This window comes from Ochlerotatus camptorhynchus, unplaced genomic scaffold, assembly GCF_037179485.1.
Source record: "Ochlerotatus camptorhynchus isolate MF236.1 unplaced genomic scaffold, CSIRO-AGI_Acam_v1.1 ptg000078l, whole genome shotgun sequence".
Classification (NCBI taxonomy): domain Eukaryota; kingdom Metazoa; phylum Arthropoda; class Insecta; order Diptera; family Culicidae; genus Ochlerotatus; species Ochlerotatus camptorhynchus.
This window is the reverse complement of record NW_027040568.1, coordinates 1,170,513-1,183,881: the sequence shown is the minus strand read 5'-3', so window position 1 is coordinate 1,183,881 and position 13,369 is coordinate 1,170,513. Positions and strand designations below refer to the sequence as shown.

At 42.5% G+C, this 13,369-nt stretch overlaps 1 protein-coding gene across 6 annotated transcripts in view; it reads left to right on the top strand.

The window, feature by feature from the left end:
* Positions 1-13,369, top strand: part of LOC135697833 (phospholipid-transporting ATPase VD) — a 169,158-nt gene that overhangs the window by 1,903 nt on the left and 153,886 nt on the right. The gene's annotated exons all lie outside the window — the stretch shown is intronic.

Below are 13,369 nucleotides of genomic sequence, written 5' to 3'. Positions count from 1 at the left end.
TGGTTCAATGTGATCAGTGCGATGGATGGCATCACTACGGTTGTGTTGGCGTAACCGACGAAGCTGCCAACCCACAAAATAGATCCAGCAAACTACGACAACTTCAGGCAAACAATCAACACCGAAGGATACCAGAAAGGAGCACAAACCGAAACGTACTTTGTCCGTTAAGGAAGTGATAGTGGTAAATCTAAAACCACTTACTCCGAGCCTGCGGTACTATCCGGATTCATGGGTAATCAACCAGTTCCAGAATCAATTGGATCGCAAAAGCGGTCAGAGCCAGCACCGTTGGAGGAAACAGATCCTGTTCCTCAACCAAATATTGGAATCGGCAAACAGAACGAGAAGTTTTTTGTGCCGTCAGTGGAAGGACTGCCCAAAATTGAGTTGGAGAAGGCGTTTTCGGAAGTTTCGTGTGCCTCGTCGCAGAGATCCGCTCGGAACCGTGCCAAGTTGCTGTTACTGAAGCTGCAAGAAGAAAAGGAGTTCGAAGAAGGACTAGCAGAGCGACGCAAACAGCAAGAAAAGGAGGAAGCAGAACGTCGGTGGTTAGCCGAAGGAAAATAAGCTGAACGTCGGCGGGTAGATGAATAGGAAGAATCAGAAAAGCACAGTGAATTCATAGCAAAGAAGTACAAGATTTTGGAGGACTTGGCTAGTGAAAAGAGGTCAAGTAGGAGTTCCAGCTCTATCATTTCGCGAAGTCGGGTGGAAGAATGGGTGAAAATTGAGAGTCGTAAGCAGTCGAAGACAGCCAAGCCTGCACCTGATTCAACGCTCAGGAACAACTTCGTCAACAACAACTACAGCAAGATCGAGTTGCAGCAAAAAATTATACTGGAACAGCAGCAACAATAACAGCAGTTACAGCAGGAGCGACTACAGCAGCAAGATCAAAAACAGTTGCAGAGAGAAGATGAATTCCGGCAGTACCAACACCAACAACGTCAAAAACAGCTACAACAGGAGTAACTTCTGCAGGAGCAACTGCAAAAGTTGCAAAAGGAGAAGAACCGCGTCAACCAATTGTGAGAAGAGCAGTTGAAGCAGGAAAGACGTTTGCTTGACCAACAACTAGCAAATCGTAATCAATCTGGAAATCCGGTGCCTTCTGGACAGATTCCAGCACTGCAACCTACGACTACACAGGCAAATCGTGCATCGGGTATTCTCTATCTAGATTCGATGCGCGGTCAATCAGGACACTTCAGTCCAGAAACTTTGCCGCAGTCAACGCAAGTTCAATCCGAAGCAATTCATCCGAGCAGCTCAAGTGTGTACCCAAATCGATCAGCTCGATGCTACACGACCTCAGAGCCTCGAGAAACTCCACGTTTATGGAAGATTGTGCATTAGTTGATTGCGAAGATAAGCTCGCTACCAGCGATTCGAGAAGATCGACTGGAAACATTGGTAGATTTCGCAGTGAACGTTCAAAAATTTTGTGCTACAGTTGAGTCATGTCTAAATGTCTAACATCACTCCAACACCAGCTCGTCAGCAAATTACCACCGATCATCAATCTAAGTTGGACTCAACACTCGAAAACGCACCTGACGGTCAACCTAGCGACCTTCAGCGAATGGGTCTACACTCTAGCAGAATCAGCAAGTTCAGTAACGTTTCCTAAAATACCGCTGGAGCAAAAAGGGAGACACCTATCTCAATGCGCATTCCGAGACAACAGTTCATCACGACACGAAATCAAATACGTTTCCAAAGGCGGCAATAGATCCTGCACAAGCACCAGTCAAGGAGGTTTGCGCAGTATGCAAAGGGAACTGCAAATTTGCGCCAGGGAATCCAGATGAGCCATAGTGAGGGAGTGCGAACTTTGCCGCACATGTCTTCGACATCACAACGGAAACTGCAAGGCCAAACCATGTGGCAAAGGCGGATGCGCATACAGACATCACAAACTACTACACAAAGGCCACAAAGAAAAGAACCCAACTCCGAGCGGAAATCAACAGTCGTCCTAACCTGAAGCTGGTAGCTGGTAGTGCTTTCAGGACCTGGAAAGGAGGTACATACCTATGTCTTTTTAGACGAAGGCTCTGCACTGATGCTGGATCAGTAATTGGCTGACGAGCTGAAAGTGAATGGAACCTCGAATCCGCTCTGCCTTCGTTGGACCGGAGGAACTCAACGCTACGAGAAGAATTCCCGCATTGTCAACCTTCACGTTTCTACAAGATATCACGAAGCCAAGAAGTTCCATCTAGAGGATGTGCGGGCAGTGAACGAACTAAAGTTGCCACACCAAACTCTAGATGTCGATGAGCTAGTACGTTTGTATCCTCACCTTAAAGCAGTGCTGAGATTTGTCATTGTCATTGACAGACTTTCGCGTGATTGACAAAATTATTCGTCACATAGTCACTGACAGACTTGATCCTCAAAAATATTCGTCAAAATCTCATCCATTTTTTCGTCAATGACAAAGATTCACCTGGTAACAAAAAGTGTAATTTCGTATATTCTGTGTCACATTATTGTTATCCAAGCAGTTCAGGACGTAGATCCTTGTTCACATTAACGGCTCCATGGAATTGTGTTGCTCAAGTCATTTAATTTCGTTAGTTTAGTTTCAAATTTAGTTTATTAAAAAATCTACACATGTTCGCCACTGACAGCATGGTCATTGACAATTGATATGGTTTGCCTTGACTGTGGCTGTTAGTTCAAATGAGTGACCAAAGCACAATTGTCAATATCACCATGCATTGTCGAGATTGTGCAGCACTGCCTTAAAGGACTGCCTATCGAGTCATACCACGATGCTCTTCCTCGCATTCTGATAGGAATGAAGCATGCTCAGCTAGGACTGAAGGAGAGTTAGGTCAACCGATCGCGATGAAGACCCGGCTGGAATGGACTGTTTGTGGAGGATTGTGTACCGAAGAGACGCCGAATATGTTACATTACACGTTCCACAGTTCGCTCGGTCGACGAAGAATCCGACGAAGACCTACATCTAGCTATGAAGGAGTACTTTTCCCTTGATAGTCTAGGGGTTATAAAGCCAGTGAAGGTGCTTCTATCGTCCGAAGATGAGCGAGCCCGTACACGTTTCAACGGCGAGCGTTACGAAACAAACTTACTTTGGCAATAAGACGACATATGTCTGCCCGATAGCCGAGAAATGGCAATGGCAATGTTGCAGTAACTGGAGACATCCATGAAATGTTTCATCAGGTGCTAATTCGCGAAAAAGATCAACGGTACCAGTGCTTCGTTTGGACAGATGAAGACGGCAACCTCGTGGTGTACGCAATAAAAGTCATGACGTTCGGGACGTGCTGTTCTCCAAGTAGCGCGCAGTACGTGAAGATCATTAACGTGGAGCGCCTCAAAAGTGACTACCCAGTGGCATACGAAGCCATTACGAGAAAGAAGCGGTTCAGACAGCGAAGGACGTCAGACACGTTCACGCACAAGGCGGGTTCGAGATCCGGATCTGGATCAGCAATTCCAGACGGGTAACATTGGCACTACAAGAAGGAAACACGTAGGAGAAAAGTCTTGATCTGTCATCAGAGTTATCTAAGGAGATGGTCTTGGGCATGTGGTGGAATACAACAACCGACAGCTTCACATACAAGGTTGGGTGGACCCACTAAGCGAGAAGTTGTACGAACCCTCATGACTATATTTGACCCGCTTGGACTGATAGCGTACGTTCTAGTTTACCTGAAGGTCCTGTTACAAGAAATATGGCGATCCGGTATTAGTTGGGACCAGTGTTGAGAAAATATCAAAAAATCAAATCTCACCAACGCCCAATATCACGATTGATTTTCGTAGAGGAAAATCAACAAGCAAACAACTGCGGTTGATTTTGCAAGCTGTGATATCGCAGCTCGGAATATCAAGCTAACAAAACTCACCAGCTGCAAATCTCAGCAAACTGTGGTGAGATTGAGTTTCATGATTTTTGCTTTACACCCGAATGCAAACGAAACTTCTATAACGGCTGACAGCAGTCACTTCGTGTCTGCCATCGGTGAAGAGTAAAAAGAGATAGCAAACTATACTTTCTCTTTCTCAGAAAACGATGTGCAACGGAAACATTTTGTGTCGAGTCAACTCTCAGCTTGATGTTTGCACGTTGCGAATAGTCTCGCAATATCAAAGGAGCTTGTAAAATCAATATCAAGCATGACATTTTGTTCCATTATCACACGTGATATTGCGAGCGCATGAGAGCGGAAAAATATCAATTGATTTCTGATTTTGCCAACACTGGTTGGGACGAAGAAATAGACGACGAGGCTTTCGCGGGTTGGCTCACCTGGCTGAAAGTCTTATATATCTGCTGAGAGCAGGTGGTTTACGGACCTGACTTTCTCTGGCCAACCGAAGACAAGTGGCCGCAATCTGCAATCCGGAACGAATTAGTAGATGCCGAGCTCATAGCAAGCCTTTCAACCCACTACATTCTTTCAGAACCGATCGTCTGTGCTGCGGGCTACTCCAGCTAGGAACGAATGAGAAACGTAGTCGCGTGGGTGCAACGGTTCCCAGCAAACTGCCGTCTCAAGCAACGGAAGCTGCCGATTAAAACGGGACCGCTCGCCGAAAGCGAATTGGGCATAGCTGAAGCGTATCTGATCCGCATCGCACAGCAAGACGGCTATCCTGAGGAACTTTCTATCCTTAGGAATACGCCGCAAATCGAAGGAGATCTGAGAGCGCCGCTTCCGAAGTCCAGTTCGCTCTACGAACTGACACCGTGGCTGACGAACGCGGCATATGACGAATGAGAACTCGTATCACAGCCGGCCAGTACGCCACTGAAGACTCGAAGAAACCCATCATCCTACATCGAAAGGGCCGCTTCACTACCAGAGTTGCGACCTATCACAATCCCGATCGTCAAACAGCTGATGGTAGTAACGCTTTGTACATTCCTATCAATGTGCTCGTCGAAGCTCTCTCCATGACCATCCATCAAGCTGAAGAAATAAGTAAAAAGCAACTGGTGAATGTAATCTTCGGTTGTGATCCATCACCGATCTGGTCATTCCCGACAATCACGACACTCATCTGTGCTCGTTTTAAAGCAGTTGCTGCTTTGCTTGCTTATTTGAGTGTGTTGGTGGGTAAGTCCAACAGCTTCCGTTAAATATTGCCTGCTTTGTTTGTAACTCACACAGTCGCGCCTGCCGAGACGAACTTGGAATGCGTAGACATTGTTTTAATTTTATTCTGTCTTTTCGCTTTTTCTCATGATCGTACTGCAGAAGTCTTCACTGTTTTCGTTGTGCTTTTCATCATCAGCAGCGGATGTAACGTTTTGCTTGTGAGCAGCGACCATTACTGGTGATTGTTGTTTGCCATGGCTCTACCTCTCACTGCGTGACAAAACGTTCTGTCAGCGATAGTCGGTTGATGGGTAGACGAGTGTCACGTGAGTGTCATGATATTTTGCATCACTGATCACTACACTTAATAATATCCCACTACCACAATAGATACCACCACCAAAACCTCGAAACAGTGATAAACGAACTGCGGCAGAAATATCAAATCGGCTGCTTACGCTCGTGCTTCAACCAAGAACGCAGAGATTGCCAGAGATGTAAGAAGGTGTAGCACCGAATCCTCCAATCACGGCCGACATACCTCCTGGTCGCCTAGCAGCATTCTCACGCTCGTTCACACACATTCCTTTGGCCCAATTGAAGTCGTCGTTGGCAGAAACTCTGGGGAATGTTACCCACCTGTTTGACCGTCCGGGCGATACACATTGAAGTAGTTCACTCACTGACCACTTGCTCATGCATCATGGCAATCCGGAATTTCGTTACTCGGCATGGCCGACCTCATAAGTTCTACAGTGACCGAGGAACCAACTTTGTCGGAGTGGGAGCGTGAAATTCAGAAGCTTGAAGAAGTGATCGACCATGATAAAATCATGGGGGAGTTCACCAGCACCTAGACCGAGTGGGTGTTCAATCCTCCGCTGGCACCGCACATGGGCGGAAGTTCTTCGAAACACTCTCACCGAAATCGAGAACGTGGTCAACTACACATAACTAACACGCGTGCCAGAAGATGACGATTCCGCTTCAGCTCTCACCCCGAACCAGTTCCTGCTCGGTTCATTCAACGGAACGAAACCATTAGTCACGAGTAACGTCTTGCCCTGAAGCAGAACTAATGCACTTCTCAGATTCTAGCCAATTTGTTCTGGAAGCGGTGGATCACCGATTATCTGCCAGGTTCCAGTCTACGAAGCCTATCGCTACTGGAGATGTAATGATCATCGTTGACACTAGGATCAATACAACCGCCAGTCGAGATGGCCAGGTCCGGTCCGCGACCACACAGATGATCACCGTCCAGCAGCCAAGTTGGCGGTCACAGAACAGAAGGGAAAGTGCAACAAATCGGTGAATCAAAAAGTGGTACGTTTTTCTGCTCAACCAGCGATGCGTTGTGGTAGTGTTCCACACGGGCTTTCTATGCGCACTCACCAATTTTCCAATTCATTGACATCAGATAACTGTTCAAAGTCCCAGATTTTTTATAACGGAATCATGAACAAAAAACCAAAGACCACTATGACAAACGTGATCGGTCTGAAGGGATCTTTGCATAGAAATTGTTTTAAGGTGATACGATCCAGAACCTCGGGCTCTGGTTCCACTTCGCTTTTTCCAGCAGGCCATTATCTGCTACCGGAAAACATACAATAACTAAACTGTGATGATAATTTAGTGCCTCAAATCGCAATAGTGCCCAAGATTAACTCCCTAGAAAACTCGAAGTGGCAGTGAAAGTGCCTGTGGACGCTGAATCGTATCACCTTAAGAACTCAGTATGTTCCATTCCCAGGTTGGAAATTTTCTCAGCTTTCAATTAATTACTGTGACTGAGTTCTTAAGGCATATGATTTTTCTGCTGAACGGGAATTGTGGCAAGTGTGTGCACAATGAATAAAAAGCTTGACATTCTCGTGCAACACGAAAAAAGGGCCTATCATTGTTGATCGATTCTCTTAATCGATTTTCTCTTTCGCGAATATTCCGACTGTATTTCCGATTCAGTGTGTTGTTTCAGGTGCAAGCTAACATCATCTTCTGTCGAACTGTGCTGTGAGTTTAGAGATAAATTTATTTATGTTGCCGTGGTAAACCAAAGAGAAAGTCCATGAAGAGAATCTATCAACGAGGATAGGCCCTTTTCAAATGTTGCGCGAAAAATGCTTGCTTGTATAGTCGAAAGCGTAGACAGAAGACGGAATAAAAAAGATAAAAACTCCTTGCATCGTCTACTAGCTCAACTTATATCATTCTATGCGGTATTTGCTGCGAAGGATGATAGGAAATGCAGCTAACATTCAATGTAATACATTTTTGGTTTGCGTGTAGCAGATAGGACCACATGAATATGAGATTAAGTGATAAATACAAAAAAGGTTTCCCATTCAAATCTAACATGATTACGTTTTGCGTGTTTACATAGATGGCTTAACAGCAGTTTTCCAGTGTTTTCCCTGGATGTACTTCACATTTCAATATACGAATAAGTCAATTATATATTGATAGATAAATTTGCCTCGTTCAATTAATGAATTTTCCTTTACTTTATCATATTTTTACTGATTCGTTACCTGATGCAAGTCACTCTAAATGGATATCAATTATAATTTACAGCATAAAATCCCAACTAACAATTTTAGCTGTTTGGATGAATCTTGTGACAAACACTTGTTAATATATTTCTCTATTTTTGCATATGTGGCAGCCTTTTGTTGTATTTATAAACCTAAATAGAGACCCATGTCAGTATTTTAGAACACAAGCTCAGCTCCAAATTCAACTTTACGGCACTGAACTAGAAAATTATGTGCTTGCCATGTGACCAGTCGCCTCCATTCCTATAATCCTATTTAGTCACGTCCAATTGGCTGGGCTAAACTCCACTCTAAAAAGACTTAAATCTTTGCTACCGGCAATGAACAATTGGATTTATGTTATTACGATTAACCGGACCGGCTGTTTTGTTGTTTAATTCGCAAAGGTCATGGAAACGGAAAGTTATTGCAACGAAATCCACTCGCGGTTTAGGAATTATGAATAGGAGAGGGTTCTCTTTTTATTTTACTTTATTTTTCCTATTTCTGCAACGGTCGGCGCTCGTTTTGCTTGGCGCTAGTAGGTATATAGACGGTTTTGTTTGTAGACCTTCACCAAGTCGGCGCAAACCGAGACGGTCGTCGCGAGGTGGTGCTGCAGACGGCAAACTACAAGCACCATTCATCGTAGGGCAACCTACTGACTATTATTATTATTATTATGATTATGAAGAGTGCTGAGTATGTCTAAGATGAGTATGAAGCAGCAAAAAGTACCTCGAAGGAGAAACCAACGCGAGCAAAATTTTCAAAGGCCACTATACTTAACCTCGAAGATGTGGTTGGCTTGGCCATTCGTTGACCCCAATTGTTGTTGATGCTGACTGACGATGGATATTAGCTCTAGCGAGAGACTCATGCTCGAGAACGACGACGACCACGAGATGACTGTTTTTACGGAATATAATCAGAGATTTAACTTACACGGTTCCATCAAAACAACGCCAGACTCACCAACACACACGTGCGACATTTCCAAGCACGGAAGATATCCGACATCAAAACATCGAAATAACCCCTCATGACCGCTTCTGGCTGGGTTTTGGTAAACATGGCCCTTGCGGAAATCGAGTGCCGCACAACAATAACAAACAGGTAGATATATTCGAACAGGAAGAGACCATGGATCGTAGTATATGCTGGTACGGATACGGTGAAAACGGCCGAGATTGCATCAATTGAGAACATCTGTTTTCGCCTCGGTTCTTCTTCATCGCTGAATCTGCACTTGCAGACATTGGCTGGTAGGGTGCGGCAATATTTCGGCATACCCCCGTTTAAATCAGTTTTCCGACAGCATTCGTAATTCAAGTCGTGAGCAAATAATTTGTTGCATGAATGTTGGATGTAGCTGTTTGTCTTCATCGTGTGACGGATATGGGTCCCATATGCCGAAGTAGTGCTACACCCTATACACATATAGAGGAAGAGAACCGACCGACAACATTACAACTTCAACCAGATCTCTTTTTTTTTGCTTTTCTCCTCGAAGAAACCGGTTTCTCCACCGCCATCATCGTCATCTAGTTCCTCCATCCCGCTTCCACCTCGTCATATCATCTACAAGATACGATACGATGGGGAAGAAGTTTTGCGAAAGTTTAAGGCCACCACAGGTAAACTTTACACAGGAAAAACACAACTACGACGTTCTTTGGCTGCCTCCCAAATGTCGCAAAGACATGCACAGGCTTAGTCAACTTGTATAGTTTTGCAAAATTTTTTTTTAAATGAGTCTCCTTCAGCCTGTGCACACCTCTGCAATGGAAAAACACAAACGGTCAAAGGAGTTTCTTTGTGGATGGAAAACAACAAAGCTCTCACGATTGTTTTGCATCTTCTAGTCGTAGACTTATTCTTGCTGGCACAGCTAAGCGACTTTGAGTGAAGTGTTATTCTTCTTGGTGATCTGAAACTGCGCTAGGCGTACTCAGCTGTCCTATACTATTGTGCATTGTGCACGGTATGATTTCGAAATCTGGTTGCTGTGAACTTGCCAACCAACAACCCAGGCAAACGAACCTACGTACATCGTGGCATCGTGGCGCGAGTTTACCAATTATTATTGTCTGTGTCTGCGTGTCTGTCTGCCAAGTGGCAGTTCTTCTTAGTTGGCTCTACGTGTGTTTGGCTGATGTACCAACATAAACAAAAGCTGTTTTATCTCTGGCTCAGAGTAGCTCAGAAGAGTCTGCTTTGTTTGCTTGCTTGCTTCTGGGCTGGCGCTGGGGATGTAAAAATGGTTCGACGATATATGTATGTTGGCTATTGGATGGTGCAACTGTTCAATGGCATCATAATTCACGACGAATTGTTACTAGTGACCTTATACGAATATGACGGGACTTTATTAATAATATATGAACCAACATGACAAATGAGCGAAACAGTCAAATACAAACGACTTCTTCTGTGCTATTCAATAATTACGTAAGCACTTAGGGGGGAGGGGGTATTAGAAATTTTCTTATGTTTTCTAACATGGGAGGGAGAGTCCCAGAAATATCTTACGTAAGCATGAACAAGCCATATACAGACCATGGCATTCAAATATTCAATGTAAGATCTTACACGTGGGGGAAGGGGGTTCTGTTTAATATTACTAACTCATACAATGAGGGAAGGGGGGTTTAAAAATCCCAAAAGATGAGCTTACGTGTTTATTGCATGGCCTCTTCAAACGCAAATCGCAGTACCGGTATTATTAGTTATAATCAAAACTCAATCGAAAATCAAATCTTTCTGTAGGCTAGATGAATGTCAAGGTCCCTTCAATTGTGCGATCATCGTTCCTAATCTCTATAAGCACGGAAGGGGTGATTTGAACACCGACTTGTTTTTTTTAATATTTGTTTACTTGTTTATTTGTTCATCGTCTTCGATGGTATCGTACAGACTGGTTAAACTTATTGTACGTTTTTAATCATATGTTTAGAATAAGTTTTGGACACATTTAAATCGGAAAAAGTCACAGACGTTGATGAAGGTTCTGAGGCAGGAACTAATCGGATTATTATAACACCATATAACACGTTCTATGTCCAGGGACAGCAATGAGTGTTGTGGAGTGCCGCAACTCACGCCGAGGAACGTTCAGAGGTATTTGCAGGAGAAGGTGATGTGATTTAATGTGAATGCAAGGATTACCAATGTCTGCAGATACTTTACCGGTTGTAAAGTTCTGCCTGATGGTTTGTTGCAGCAGGGTGAATCAGCTTCATTGAAAACGTTTGGAAGACAAAACGACCAGATAGCCATCTGTAATCACGTGACAAGGGATTGGCAAATCCACGAACCATCGTCCAGCCAACAAATCCTTTGATTCCCTTAGGCTGCTCCTCCCCAACCCAATATATTATATAATGTTTAAAAATATATGATTTACAGTAATGCTCCTGTCAACCCCTCTGCACCCGAATCTTAATTATCTTAGATAAATAGGAATTGTCATTTTAACTCTCTTTCTTTGATAAGATAAATTTTAATTGTTTTGTTTGGGTGCTTTAAAGTCTTGTTTTCTGTTTTATTTTTGAAAAGATTATCAAGGAGGGGTTGATAAAAATGGTTATTTATGTATTATCATATGTACTCAAAAACGAATTATTTCAATGAACCAACGAACTTACCCCATCCGAAACTTCACTATCACTTTCCTTATAAATTTCCTCTGCTTTTTACTTATTTTTTTTCCTATCCTTGCTAGCAACTTCCAGGCTCTTTCATCCAGTTACTTCAGTGTATCTTTCCACGTAAAGCTAGGTCTACCCTCTTTTTTCCAATTAAACTTAAATTTATAAAATAGTTTGACCACTCACGGTCCGCCGGCCGGATATGAACATAATCTTGTATGGAAGTGTCGAATAGTCCTCCCTAGGCATGTTTAGCGCTCCAACTCACTTCTTCCTAATGTGATCGATATTTCGAGTATTTCCGGTTCCGAAACTACGTGTAATTGGCAAACTCCAGAAATGTAGACTTAGTATATCCTTGGGAATTAGTTGAGTCACTGTTATAATTTCACCATATTCCACTAATGAATGAATTCCACACTATTGGAAACTGGCAATCGTATGCTGGGCCGAATAGAAACATTTTAACCCAATCTAAAATCGAATAATAGGAAAAAATCCAAGGAGAAAACTGGGTTTTTGAAGGTACGGACAAACCCCTTTTTTTTAGGATGGTCAGCCATTGCAATTTCAGTCGTCTTGTCGAGAGTAGTTCTAAATCAATTAGTCGACATCGTTCCGGATAATCGGGGAGATGAACAGGATCATTCCATGGTAGATGCCGAAGAGCAAAGCTAATGTAAGATTTCTGCACACGCTCAATACGAATCACTTGAGGGCCCATATGGGAGCATCGTATTCTAGGATACTACGGATATTATATTATACATTATTAGGAAAAAAAATCTACACAGCACAGTGTTCCTTGAAACCTATTATCGTCAGGGGGTACATGAAGTCTTAGAGTATTTTTTTCCCCAAAACGATGCTCTGAAATATGATGCATCTTCATGCGAAAAATCAACCCCCTACTTATGAGCTTTTTTCGCCGACCAATGCATGAATTTATATATTATGTGGCAAGCACAATGATACTCTATGAATTTGAAACCACCGGATAAAAAAACCGGGAACGTTATACTTCATTTTCAAGGCCCCTAAAATGGAATGGATTTTCAGGATTTTGTCACTTTGAAGAATTATTAAGAGATAAATTCCAAGGGAGTTTTAGGAATAACGCCAAGTGAGTTTTCATTAGAATTCCAAGGTAGTAGTGGAAAGAATCTCAAGGCAGGGCTGGTAGTGAGTCACTTTTTAGTGACTTGGTCACTTTTTTCAAGCCAGTCACCAAAAAGTCTGTTTTTTAAGGGTAAAGTCACTAAAGTCACTTTTTCTTGTAATCAGTCACTATTTTCAACTTTTTTAGCGTGAATTTATTTCAAGATTGATCAAATTGAAAATTTTCAAAGTGTCTGAATTAAGGAAAACATTAAATGATTTATTTCAAGTTCGTTATTAATTTTATGAAAGATTAGAGATCTTCATTGCAGTCCCATTAACTTCACAACAATTGTAGGAACTTTAAAGAAGTTCTGAGGAATGAAAGGAAATGATGAGAATTTCAGTGAAGCTCCAAACTACGGTAACATAAGGGAAGTTAACACACTGAAATTATGGGTAACTTACTGGTCTTAAGCGAATTTAAGAAATATAGAAACCTTGAGGGATATTGTGCAAATTTTTAAGAAGTTCTAAGCACCTCAGAAAAGCTAGATCTAGAGATCTTTGGGGAATTTCAGATCTTAAGAGCAGTTCTCATGACTTTAGTTACGACTTTTTGGAGCAGTTTAAATATCTATAATCGTAAATTTAGAAAAATTGAGAATCCTTAATATGTTCCGAGAATTTCAGGGAAGTACAGAAAATTTATGAAAACTTCAGAAATATTTCAGGAACTTCACAGAAGTCCAAAGAAATTTATTTTCAAATAGAATTGAGAGCTTTAGGGAAGCTTTAGGGAACATCAAGACAGATCAGAGAATCAAAGGGCAGTTCAAATAATTTTAAGAAAATTGTAGAAACCTTAAAGAAGTTCCGGAAACTTCAGCAAAACTCCGATAGAACTTCTGGAATGTGATACAAATTATATGAACAACCGGAAAACTTGAGAGTATTTTAAGGGTGTTATATCATGGATATTTCAAGAACTTTA